This window comes from Lissotriton vulgaris, chromosome 7 (assembly GCF_964263255.1).
Source record: "Lissotriton vulgaris chromosome 7, aLisVul1.2, whole genome shotgun sequence".
In the NCBI taxonomy this organism is placed as follows: domain Eukaryota; kingdom Metazoa; phylum Chordata; class Amphibia; order Caudata; family Salamandridae; genus Lissotriton; species Lissotriton vulgaris.
The window spans coordinates 465,729,794-465,742,760 of record NC_141695.1 but is presented as its reverse complement, the minus strand read 5'-3'; the positions used below and the strand labels follow the sequence as shown (position 1 = coordinate 465,742,760).

At 42.7% G+C, this 12,967-nt stretch overlaps 1 long non-coding RNA gene across 2 annotated transcripts in view; it reads right to left on the bottom strand.

Moving 5' to 3' along the window:
- The window catches only part of LOC147701875 (uncharacterized), a 174,569-nt gene extending 162,733 nt beyond the window's left edge, over window positions 1-11,836 (bottom strand). For both annotated transcript variants that reach the window (XR_015297203.1, XR_015297204.1), the window contains exon 1: window positions 11,610-11,836. This is a non-coding gene — a long non-coding RNA (uncharacterized LOC147701875). The remainder of the gene's footprint in view (window positions 1-11,609) is intronic.
- Window positions 11,837-12,967: the final 1,131 nt, after the last annotated feature.

The following is a 12,967-nucleotide window of genomic DNA, read 5'->3' as shown; positions in this document are numbered from 1 at the left end:
TCTCGTGTGGTTATGTTGATATGCTGTAAACTACCAGAATGTATCTCACATATTCCACCAACTGCATGTGATTATTGCAACACACTCAATGATTTAATGTTAAACAAAACAAATAACATACATACACACAAATAGATCTTTGTTCACTATAAGCCATTCGAGTGTCGTTTCACGAGATCCATTGATTAGATGTACTGAGGTAAAGTCTTACCACTTCCCAGATATTGATTGAGCCTAGTCTGGTGGCTAGTGCCACGTACTGAAAACATAATATTCTTTCATTCGCTAGCGGCAAGATTCGCTACATACCATCTGGTTTGTTAGGTACCATTTCAAAATTAACCGCCAAATTATCGATAAATATGTTTACCAAAAACAACTAGGAACATCTTATTGTAAGTGTTTCGTTTATGTCTATCTTTGGTGCCAAAATACCCCCGCAGCGTACTACATTGCCCATCAGACCCACAGACCTGGCGCATGCGATCGAGTGCGTCATGACTCCTGAAGGCGAACTACATTTCCCAGCAGCCTTGTAGTTCTGGCGCATGCAACAGTGTTCGTCATGTGATTGTCCCGTCGGTCCGCGAAAACAAGTTCAAATAGTCGCTTCCTGTCCGTCTAGGTACCTCCCACTGACAGCCTAGACGGAGGCGAGGAGTACCGACGGACAGGTAAGCGCATGGGGAACAAAAGACCAACGAAGCGGGCTTAAGCGATCGTTTATCGCATATGGGTTGAAAATCAAGGTATGAGATCCATGTGTTTTCGAGAGCGCTCTTAGTTTTCTGTTTCTCGTTTAGACACCCGGTATACACACATGGGTATTTTGGAAGAGTCCCCCCCTTTGTTTCATTGGAACTCGATTTAGCGCATATATCTTTATCTAAGTTCAGAGTTTATTAGCATCGCTAAAATGCATAAAATAGAACTCCAACATCGTTGACCTTCCCTATTAAGAGGTTTGCCGAAGCACTCTGGTAAGTAATTATGATTGTACAGTTACAATATAACAACACATTAGAGAACAGCAAAATGACAGAAGTAACCAAAGTTCCACAAGAAGAGTAAATCTTGGATTCTTTTAATGGAGATTACAGCCAGCCGACACGTGTTTCATCGCCTTCGCGACTCCTCAGGGCTGAAACAGACAATTCAGTAGAATCTAACATATTCCATGAACAATTAGATTTACATGTCAGACCATGCTGTCTGACCAATAAAATACAATAGATGCTGCCTCCAGCTGTGGACATACAGTGAATTTGTTCAACTCATATCACTAGTGCCACCACAACACATCCGTGTCGAATAGGGTGTCTATATTTGATATTCTATGTAGACGTGAATGTCCGTGCTAGTGATTGTGATGGGTTTAAGTGAAAGGAAAAGGTAACTAGAATAAAATACTCGGCGATCTCTCGTGACACATATTGACCATACCTTATAGCGTAATAGACCGTGTCCTAACCGTGTGCGGCTCTTGCATACTACATGCCAAATTCGTGATATGGTGAAAAATGTGTGTCAAAAGGGAAGGCATACCTAGATGGCCGTATCGATTTCAAAAGGTCTGTAAGGTTGTAGAAAGAGGGGAAAAATCGGAAAATTCTCATCACTAACCGCATTAAAGTAGCTCTAGGGCAAAAAGTTACCAAGTGAGTTTACTCTTGGAAACTAATTCTGTCTGCTCACCGCTTAGCTGGTGATAATTCCGACCCAGCCGGGCCTTTCAGTAAGTGCACTGGTTCTAGTGCGTCCAAAGCGGCGGAATTCTTTAAGTCTGTGACACAATAAGAGTGAATTGTGTCACTACGATTATTATTAATGAGTAATTATACAAAAGAACTTGATAAAATTCCGTTTTAAAAGTTGTATATTCAAACAGCAACTTGCTAGAGTCCTTTTATTAAAATGACTGCGATTGAATTCCCTATGTATTATTCTAACCATGACACTTTTGTTGATGTTAGAATCGGTCCATTTACAAATATAAGTCTGTATTACCCTAAGTGAGGTAATTCAAAACTACTTACAATTATTTATCTGGCAAGTAAGTATAAGTGGAGCTCGGAAGTCACTCGATAATAAAATCCAGAAAGTCGGTCATGCCGAAAATGACATCACATTCTGTTAAAAGGAAAGATGTTCTCATCAATAGCTCTACTGAGTCATTAACGCAAATGTGGGATTACCTGTACGTAGCTATTAACTGATCTTACCAATCGTTTTTTCGATATTTTCAAGTATGGAGGAAACCCAGTGCGGTTCCAAATGGTCCATAAAACAAGGCTAGATAAAAGGGGGATGCAAAGAACTCGATTTAGATATTCGCTCGTATCTAGCGAAATCTCACTAGGGATCACATTACTACGTTAAATCTACGGTCCCTTTCACATCTAGCTCACCCGTGTGCGGCTTTCCCTCGCGTAGGTAGGCGAGTGTAATTCTTCCGAGCCCGGTTCCGTGTTCTCACACGTGACTGGGTATGCGCCTGTCTAAAAGCGCGTAAAAAACGTAAGGCGTTCCCTTCGTTTGGGCGCATTTGGACGGTCATTGTAGCGGCCATGTTGGAATGGATAGCAAGTCCAGTCTACATTCATTCCTGTTGTTTACAAAGTGACCGTGTTGATCAAATGCATATCAAACATTGATCAATCGTGAAGAGATCGTTATTAACAATATAATAAATATATTGTTATATGCAAATACTCTGATGTCGAGTTGCGAACATAAAGACGCCACATATTAATACGTGGTGTACTGATTCGATATCTCTATTTTAGTTATAGGGAATTCCGGTTATCTTCATTCCACCGGGTGCGATGTGAGCATTCAACTTCCACTATCGTGTGCCATACTATAGTGTGCACCGTGATTTTTGACAAATAATCCATATGTGTGGATGACCCATTCATACTGTGACTGTCTGTTGCGATACATTAAAACCATCGTCATAATATATATTTGAGTATTTCCTTCGTGCAATTCTTTACATGGGAGACATAGACCAGCATTAGGAAAGATATTCTTATTATACAGATTTCCACATCAACATTTCTGCAGTATACTTGATTTTATACAGAGCATGTACTACGTTTAGTTGTCTGTCTTAATTTCCTAAAAAGTATTGCATCTCCTGGTCGTAATTTAAACCCAACTCTACAGATTTCAAACGCATAATCCAGGTTGCTTCGCCGCGTCTTAATTTTAAGGTATGAGATCCATGTGTTTTCGAGAGCGCTCTTAGTTTTCTGTTTCTCGTTTAGACACCCGGTATACACACATGGGTATTTTGGAAGAGTCCCCCCCTTTGTTTCATTGGAACTCGATTTAGCGCATATATCTTTATCTAAGTTCAGAGTTTATTAGCATCGCTAAAATGCATAAAATAGAACTCCAACATCGTTGACCTTCCCTATACTATGTTGTAGCGTCAGGCAGACGGATAAACAAAACTGCTGCAACTTAAACATGTTGGGGAAAGGTCGTGTCTAGCATAAAAGCTCCAGAAAGCTCTTCCTCTTTCATTAGTGTTTTTCTCCTTTACATTTTCATAGAGCGGTGCTCCATTTGTACCTGAGCTGTAGCCGGGTGAGGTGGAGAGTTCATTCCCCAGATCGTGGGTGAGTGAATACAAGGACTTTCTTTAACCTTTTCTTTATAAGGTCGTTTTCGCCTTACTTTCAGGTTGACTTAGTAAGCAATCAATGACCAATATTGATTGGCAAATATGCACCCTCACGAGAGATTTTTTCCTGTGTTTAAAGCTATCGTCATTAACTCTGTGCATCTCTATGTGTATGTTTGTTCGTCCATTTTCATTTGGTGACCATCTGGATCATCTCGACTGGCGATTTCAGGTGATATGATTTTAATCACTTAAAACACACTTATCAGCAGTAGCACATTTTTGTTAAGGTCCTGATGAAGCAGACAGGTATCTTGTGAGCCTATTACTCTGCAGAAACATGTCGACCTGGATTACACCTAAGTAGTTACTTGTAACACTACTTTGCACTGTTTTTTAACCTTGGGTGTGGGTAGGATTCCATTAAAATTCATTTTTTCCACTCCTACAACCCAATATTAACACCTTGAATGCTACAGCTAATTCTCCTGGATGCTGACTTTTCTGGATTCCCATTGTTCATGACGAGCTCAGCTCGTCATGAGTGTATGGAGGTGTACATCATGACGAGCTCAGCTCGTCATGAGCGTCCAAGGGGTTAATTCACTTATTCACATGCTACATATGGCATTCTTTCTTTTTGCACTGCTAGCTATTTTTACCCCCTTATACCAACATATAGTTTTCCTCTACACATCACTGCATCCTTCAACACGATTAGGCTACAATCTACCTAATCCACAGTGGATTCGTTTCCACTTCCTTCGGGTGAAGGATCCCATATGATGTAGGGCGGTACAGGACGGGTATCTGATGGGAACACATTTTTCACCATGAATACTTTGGATTCATAGATTGTATCCTACTAACAGCACACAGGTTTTCAGATAGCTTTACTTTGTTTTTTGACCCGTTGTTATATGTGGTTTTTTCATTGCTTGTTGGGATCATAACAATGCAAGGTCAATAAATATTCCCCCCATACGCCCTCCTTATTGTATTATAGTTCAATATTAAGCATATTCTGGTTGAACTGTACGTTGGTACCGGAGGATTATCTTCGACTGATCTACCATTTAGTGCCCTTACATTTAAATGTTCCAGGTCCTCCAGGATTGATTGTCCTGACATAGTGTGTTTGCCCAGTTGTAGTTTTCCTTGCGGTGGGATGTTCCAAATTATATTTTGCTGGAGCACTTCTTCGTCCACGGAGGAACCCATTAAATTATAATGTAGATCCCCAGTGAGGATAAGATCAGTAGTAGGGCATTCTCTTATGCATGTTTCCACGAAATTGCACTTTTCCTTGACTAATTTAGTTTCGCGTTTTGGTTGAATGTACACGTTTTTTATCGTAATGTTGATATCCCTTGTATTTGTTGTTGATGGAAAAGATAGTTACTGCTAGTGATGATTGAATTTTGGGGCCTTGAGTGCAGGCAGTGTGAATGATTGGGTTCGCCACATATACAACCAGACCTCCTTGCAGGTGACCATATTATGCTGTCTTAGTTGCACCTTTGTAAAAACACAAAAATCCTTGGAGATGTGGCGGGTCCATTGCCCAAGTTTCTTGCAGAGATACTATGCCGAAAGACCTAATGTAGGTGGCAAATTCCAGATCTGCTATTTTGTTAACAAGTCCATTTATGTTCCAGGAGCATAGCCGTACTAGCCCATTAACATTGACCATATATGCGGTACGAAGTTCTTGTGAATCCTTTTTATTGTTTATGATTCTCGAAGTCCATCTTATATCAATTTCAATTTCAATTTCCTGTTCCTGCAATGGGAAGGGGTTTCAATAAGTTCTAGGATCCTCCAGTTGTTGTCTCATGTCCGTGTATCAGTGCACTATGGCTCCTTTCAGCACCAATGTAACTCGTCTGTTTTCGGTCCCCTCAAATCCCCTAATAAGTTGCAGGTTTAGTGAATCTGGATAACCTGGTTTGGTGTACGCAGCAATAATTATCCCCCAAGACTTTAACATCTCGCTTTCTAGGAGTATTATGTGTGCAGTTATTGAGGAGGTCCAGGTTGCTCTTGTTTTTTCTCCTGCCATATGATCCATACATTTCATAAACTCTATTGACTCCAGATCGGGGGCCTTATCCCTGCCAATGATGGTATGTGGGATAGGAGCCACAGTATATTGCCTCGTTCAGGACGTCGTACCTTCCCTTAGAGATGTACTCTGGAATAAACTAGATCGCGTTTGTTTCCTTCACTCCTACCCCTTTAGAGACATTGTTTTGGTCTCTTATGGAAGGCGGTCCTGCCTCAGTTTGAGGCCGTCCTTTTTCCACTTGATCCCCATCAGTGGGTCCTGCTTGAACGTTTTGGACCCTTTCTATCCCATGTCCCTTGCTTCCTTGCAGTTTTATGCCATGACTGGTTTGGTTAAGCTCTTGGAGTGATTCAATTTTGATGACAGGTATTTGTAAGTTAGTTATGCTATTATTCAAAAACTGCCTTTCCGTACCTTCTCTTCTTCCTTGTTGACAATGAGTCTCCTTTTGGGGTTGATCAAATTCCCCAAAACTGTGTTCCTCCCTTCCGGGATGGGATCAAGTGTGATTGATGTCCAAGAATTTCCATTGGGCATTAAATCCTGCTTTGTCTCATTCGGTTGGATTCTCATTGTTGTATTTACTTCGATTCTATTTTTGAATTGATTTAAAGCAGAATTTTCGTTTGGGTTAGGCTGTGGTGAGACGGCTCCCTCAGCCTCCCAGGCAAGCTCGGACACAGTGATTTCTTGCTTTCCACTTGGAGGATTTTGGATGACACCAGGCATGTTGGTAATATACTTTGGGTTAGTTATTTCTGGTATTGTTTTTTTTTTAATCCATTGTCCCTTTTTGCTCTGTCATTGCCCCAAAAAGTCATTGAAATCCATCCATATTGAGGCTTTGTTTCTGAATCCTGCTCTTCCGTTTTTATGCCGTCTTGGTTTTGTGTTCAGTTTCATTTCCCCATTCTCAATCTCAGCAAGCTCCAACATGTGACCTTGACTAAATATAGATGTTGATGTTTGATTGCTGTTCTCATTTTTAGCATTAGTTTGTGGATTCTTAGTTTAGTCACCGATTGATCAGTTTGTGCGGACGTACCCCGATGGATCACTGTGTCTTTCCGAGGCCCATTCGGGGTGTACCCTCCTCTATTCTATAATTGGGCTTGGTTCGATGCCTTCTTGAGTTGTGAGCATAAATCAGTCAGCATTGGTGGGAGGGTTGCTAGTTTATCCACAATTGGGCTGCATTCGCACGTACGATGTTCAGCTAGCGTGTGCTCCTGGAAGCTTTGCAGTGTAGAATTTAACGTGGCCAGCTTACCATCAGTTGCTACCACAAAAAATGCCAAGCTATTCAGTAGGGTTAGTTGCATGTCCATTTTATCGGTCTGATATTGCAAGGCCTTTACCAAAAGCTGCACGGGTTTAAGCAAGCTTGCCCAGGCATCTCCGTTGTCTGATTTTTGTTCATATCTTTACAGTTGCCGAGGTCACCACCATGAACTGTTTTTTCGATGTCACTTTGATGAGCTCTAGGTTTACCCGTTGTGCATTTAGATGTACATTTAGATGGTGCATAGAACCCCTCTGCTGACTGGAGAGCCTTGTTTACCTTGCACCACCCTGTTTTTAAATTTTCTGGGGATTTGCACCTGCACGACTCCTCCCGATAAGTTGCCAGGAGTGCCTCCCACTCGTCCTTATCGAGATATGAATGCTGTTTTGATTCTTCTGGGTCTCTGTCATACTAGTTTGGGTCATTACTAGATTAATTTGAGATAAATCGGTCCGAGCTTCATATTCTGAGCCCTGCTTTTCCTTTGAGTTTTCTGGTGCTCTCCATATGGTCTTTCATTCCTCCAACCTGGCCGCTATTAGCACGGATTTGGTTCCCACCAGTGAGTTTCATGCTGATTTTTCTAGCTTGTGAATGTCTAATGGGTCTGTTGAAATACAATTGCCTCCAACGTATTTGTATTGGTCGGTAACCTTAGGCGTTGTGACCTTAGTGGCCATTAAAGCAGTTTCAGGCTTACGCTTATCGCTTGATGTTTCTGTGAAGATTTCCAATGCTCCCCATACTCCCTTGATCTCGCGCTTTTTTTCCCCTGTCTTAAGGTGGCTCTTGAATTGCCCCTTTGTGTCGTTCCTTGAGCTTTTTCTCCGAGAACACTGGGGTCTTTCAGGATTCGGTTTACTGGGGCGTCTTGTCCATGTAGGGCTGGTTTGGGGCTGACTGAACCAGACCTTTCCACCCTGCCTCCTTTACCTCCGATCTCTTCAGTCCTTTCCCCCTTACCGCTGTCCTCATGACCTATAGGCGGGAGTGGAGTTTGTAGCCCTGCAATTACGGTGGGGCGTGAGAGCTGGGTGTGTTAAAAAAACAACATTTTGTGTCAATTTTGGACTGAAAAGGGGGATGCTTTCCTGCTTTACTCCCCTGCAGTGAGCCGCTTTACTCAGGTGCTATTAAAATTATAGTGCCCTCTTCCTGTAAAGCAGGTCTGGTTTTTACCTGAGATTCGCCCTCTAGCTCGGCTGGGGTTTTCAACTTCCTTTTTCCCTTGCTTGTATTGCTTGCACTTACTGTGCCTCTAGCAAGTTTAACCGCCCTGCGTACCCGCCCTGACCTCATAGTTTGTAGTCCTTCGAGATCCTTTTAAGGGTTTAATTAATTCATTAATTTTGTGACTGCGGGTCCGTGATGGATGAGATCGGCAGGGTTATCAATCAATGGCCAAGGTGTTGAAGGGTAAAAAAGCCCGCCTGCCTTATGCTGCCTGTTTTTGTGAAGTAACACTGGCAAATGTTGGTAGCAGTGACACACCTGAATTCCCAGTCGAGTCGGTCTGGCGGTCCAGCTCAATTCAGCTCGACTTGGTTGATTAGTTGATTGTTTGACTTAATTGGCTGCTCTGGGTCAAGTTGAGCTCTACCATGGGGGGAGCTCTTGGGGCGATTTCTAGGATGAAAACCTCCCTTGCTCAGCCCTGGTTCCACCCCTGTGGCTCCTGCTCCTCTGCTCCTCTGCAGCTCCTGCTGCTCTCTCGTCGGGGGGGGGAGCAAGGGGAGACTGGCAAGTGGAGACTGGCAAGTGAAGAGCTGATATGAGGCAAGTGGGGCACACAGGACAGAATCGTAGGCTGTACCCGATCTAACCGGGCCGCTGCCGCGATCTGCCGAGGACACACACTCACTGCGGCCACCGACTAATGGCGGCTGCGCATGCCACGGATAACCCCAATCACGGTAACACCAATGCTGGCAATAATTCGTACTCTCCAAAGCTGTGCTTGTTTTCTTCCTTTCCCGCTATCGTGGACGACAGCACAAAAGCCGCTGCAGTGGCGCTTTAAAGGTAGTGATAGTGATGTAGTGATATTGCTGCTGTCTGCTGCCGCTGCCACTCTGTTCTGCTCCGCTCACTGACCCCGCTTTTCCGCTTCCCCTCGCAAACCGAGGTAGCCACCCGCGGCTTGAGATCTCCACATAATTATGAATTTGCTCATTTCCCACATAACCCATCACCTCCTGCATATTCTGCAGATTTGAACAAAACGAATTTTGTTTCTTGCTTAAACAGAGCACAAGTTACTCAAAACGATGCAAGACCTGCTAAAGAACATCTTCACTTTTAAAGAATATTCAGAAATCTGTCAGAAGACGTAGCCTGACATTTAACCTGTCATGGAACATGCAGCAATTAGGTATGACAACTTGTAGAAAGTCACTACATTCGCACGTCATCATTTTTCTTCTGATGGTGGCAGAGGGTGAGCTGCAAGGGGTTACTGTGGTCCTGTACAGTTGTTCTCGGACACTTGGCCCACATTTGTCAATGGGACACCATACATTGTATCTTTCTATCCGGCACTGCCAGCTGCCCTTTGTCACTCTACACCGTACGGATGACATTGGATAGACGATCCCAATTTTGGCTTACAGATACGGGAGTATGGTGAAGCCCTTGGGGACATGTACTTTTTTAGCTGATGCTTGTAAGGTCCATGATGGTCACAGGTATTAACATGCGGGGGTCATTTGTAAGGATTAGTAAAGTGTACATATATTGTTAATATGTCTTCTTGGCACTAATAGTGACGCATGGGCAGTGACAGCTGTTAAGTTTGGCTATTGCTGAGAATTTCTGTGGAAGTCACACTCGGCCTCAAAAAAGTTTCACCTGAATAGGGTCCTGCACGATTATAAACTGGTGAAGCCGTCGTGGGTGCTGCCCCCTAAGCTAGTGGCGGCTGTTGATCTTTGAAAAAGCAGGGGCGTAATACCTGTCCCGAATTTCATCGACATACTCCAGAGGGGTGTGACAGTAGTTATCCCTCAGTAATTTTTCTTGTTTAAAAAAATTTGGCAAAATCATGCATTTTCCTGTACAGATATCTTAGAAAAAGCTAAAAGGCGCAACAGGTTCTACAACAACACATGAACTAGGGGCCAGCACATATTAATGCTAAACCAGAATAAGGGATATTGTCTTTAGTAGAAGTCCTTAGTGCATGTTTCCAAGATGGAAAAAGTTCCCCAACTTAATAGATGGCAGTTATGTGTAATTATGACCATAGAGGTGTCACATTATTGGTCACAGTGTTTTTCTTTAAATATTAGTGATTTTAACGTTAAGCCTGCAAATGTATGTCGCAGTCCTATCACTGTTCAGGTCATACTGCATGCATACTGATTGGCTGTGGCCGACCATATACTCTGTATGCCCAGTTATGTGCCAGAAAAGGCCCCAATATGTCCAGTTTCTGTCAGTAGTCTGTTTTTTGCATGCTCACTAACACATGCCTACTCTGAATGTAATAGTTTTGCTATTTAACCATTTACAGGATTTCCCTCTATAGAGTTTGTGTGCTTGTCACTATCTTTTTTAAATAGCCTGTCTCCTGTCACTGCATCCATCATCTGCTAGGTCTGCTCAGCATTAATAACTCACAGGTGCAATAACTTATACCAAGGCAGCGTACCACTTAGCTACCCAACTTTGTATTCCAGCTGTATTTTTTTGTGTGAACTGTTGAGTACCAGTACATCAAAGGTAGAGTTACATAACATGTTTAGTTGTCAATAGGCCTCAGTGAAAGGTTAAATGGTCAGTTACATAACAAAGAAAATCATAAGAGTGAAAAATACTGATTAATGCTAACATTTTGTGACTATCAGCACAAAAAATAAGTACTGCTTATTCTTTAATATCACCAAAAATTACAATGTTTTCCATCCAAAGGCCTGTCACATCATATTCTCGGTTGCTTCTTCATGTAAACTGTAAAAAAAAAAAGGGCATTCGTGCAGTGGTGCAAAATGCAAAAACACTGGCCATTGTATTTAATCTTTTTAAACTTTAAATCTGAAAGAATACAAACGTTTTTTTCAACTCATGAAACAACAGTATGCTTTAATACTTACTGTGTTATGACTCATTTTTGCTTCACATGTCTGAAACATAGCATGCGCTCCAGGTAGATATAAGGGACCAGGCGTAGCCACAAATAAACCATAAGTTCAAAAAAAGCACTATTTTTAACAGAAGTTTTTGAGACTATCAGGTGTCTGTAACACATCTGTTCCCCTGCCAATAGTCAACTATTTCCATCTCGTTCATGCACTCTCTCATCATGTGCCTTTCTCAACCTATTACGCTCTCTTGCACCCAACTTCTCTCACATCGTGTTTCTCTCTGCCCTACCCTGCCTCCTTCTCCCTCTCGCCCGTTCTGTTTCTCCCTTTCGAAACTGCATCAAAGCATCATTGCTACGTATTCAGTAGAATGAATGACCATGCCACACAATAAGAGACCTTGAATGGCCAAATGCTGCACTCGCGTCTACCGTGACTGATTAATAACAAACTCAAACTCAGCATCTACTTTATCAAGACTTTGTTAATTATTTGCACAGAGAGTTTGATCTTGCCTGGCTTTTTAACCATAGCCTTTCATACCTGTTTCTGCATGAATTGTCCTGTGGAAAGATTAGAAACTCTTTGTGTACTCTCCTTAAATTCTGCTGGCCTCGGCTGATAATTCGGTAAAGTGTTTTCTCCATAATCTCTTCTGCCATGTGTAGTGAAAGGGGAAACCCAATAGAGTGGAAGAGGCCTGCCTGCCTCAGACATCATCTCAGCCTTTGACAAGGAAAGGGTGGACGTTTAACTCCTATAACGAGCGGGAAGTGACTTTATCATCCCGCCACCTACTGTTCTACACTGATTTTAATTGGTAATAGGGCCGGGGCCTTTTTTACGCCCGCCCATTGACATTCCTATGTAGCGCACGTTGTGTGCTGTTGTAGGCATGTGTAGTGCAGTCTGCTTTTGAACATAGATTATGCCCATGTGAAGGGACGTTTCAAATTGCGCCTTCACATGCACAATCCAGTGAAGATCTACAGAGTGACGTCTGTTTACTCTGTAATGCAATCGTATTTAAAGAGACAGCTCTCCCTGCCGTTCAACATCAGAAGAACGGGCTCAGCACTTACTGGCGCACAGTGAGCTTGATTTTCAAAAGACACAATACAAAGAACATATTATGATGCACCACTTTTGCAGGCAGGCTTCTGTTGAGCTTCCAGTGCACCAAATGCAGGGCCTCTCACAAAATATCGGGGTTGTGCTACTCATTTAGAGCATGTGTTGTGGGTTTTGTCAACTCACTCTCCTGGCAATGGATACCTAATTTATGCTTCAAGAGCAGTCGGCCACACCATATCAGGTTCCACACGAAGAGGCTGCCTAGAAATGCCTCGCCAGTCCTATCCTTATGTGGCTGTATGGGCTGCAGTTAAATGTGGTGTCTGGACTAGAGTGATGCAGCTGACACTGGCTAAGGCAGCAGCTGGAACCATAAAAGAGCTATAAAGAAGTCTCCATAAATCAAATAAGACCTTGGCAGTTCTTTCAATGAATTTACAAGACAGTGCCATAGGCAAGTGAGGTCTGACACCAACAGAGTGAAGCTCTTTTTGATTGTGCATGTAAGGAAGGAAAGTGGACCTTCCCTGAGCAGTCACAGCACCTACTGTACTGGAAAGAACTACAGTTGACGTAAAGAGTGCATGAGCAATCAATGTGTGCCTTTGTAGGGTTTCCTGACTCAGACGTTGTGCAGTCTGAAGAGCTCATAGTGCCAGTTGTGAGATCTGGTGATTTAATCACACAAAAAGAAGAGGGATAATAACACTGCATGAAGGTGAATGAGTGTGTGGGAATGCACCAAATTGATAAAACTGCCCTCACACACAGCAAGCTGTCATGCCTCATCATAGGGCTGCTAACACACCTCCGCGTCAGCCCAACGC